General features: G+C 31.0%; 1 protein-coding gene across 5 annotated transcripts in view; it reads right to left on the bottom strand.

Moving 5' to 3' along the window:
• The window catches only part of LOC119589152, a 28,879-nt gene that overhangs the window by 15,697 nt on the left and 12,601 nt on the right, over nt 1–581 (bottom strand). The window lies entirely within an intron of this gene.

Raw genomic sequence — 581 nt, 5'->3', positions numbered from 1 at the left:
TAATATTTTATTGTCTCTAAGTGACAACAAATACTCGATAGAACTTACCAGTCATTTAACAGTGATATTTCAGTGGCTGGAATATAGACCTTGATTCTTTATCTTTTTCTCTTTAATATTCACATAACATCTATATCACAAGTCTATTTCAATTATCGCCGATGGTGTTAATAACCTTGGCAATGCCGGTATTAATTTTATATGCATATCCTCTTTAATGTTGATTGGGCAAATCCATAATTACTTTGAGTCTCTCTTTCACCCTAATTCACAAACATTTATACCATAAACATTGTTATTAAGTCACAACGTATATCTGATCACTTAATGTGACGTCACGCACGTCAATACGAATTTAAATATTATTATAGCAATTTCTGACAGCAAGGAATATCGTTACTGTTTATTTTATTCATTATATCATAACATATACCTCACCAGTGATTATAATGATGTACGTAGCTTTCCATATCCATACCGATATTTAATTACCATATATATGTAAATATCCTGTGATATCATATACTGCTATTGATAAAGTTTGCGCCACCCGTACTGGCCAAATAAAAACGTTCATGAAT

The sequence above is a fragment of the Penaeus monodon genome, chromosome 25, assembly GCF_015228065.2.
Source record: "Penaeus monodon isolate SGIC_2016 chromosome 25, NSTDA_Pmon_1, whole genome shotgun sequence".
Classification (NCBI taxonomy): Eukaryota; Metazoa; Arthropoda; class Malacostraca; order Decapoda; family Penaeidae; genus Penaeus; species Penaeus monodon.
The sequence above is the reverse complement of the archived record's forward strand: the minus strand, read 5'-3'. Positions and strand labels throughout refer to the sequence as shown.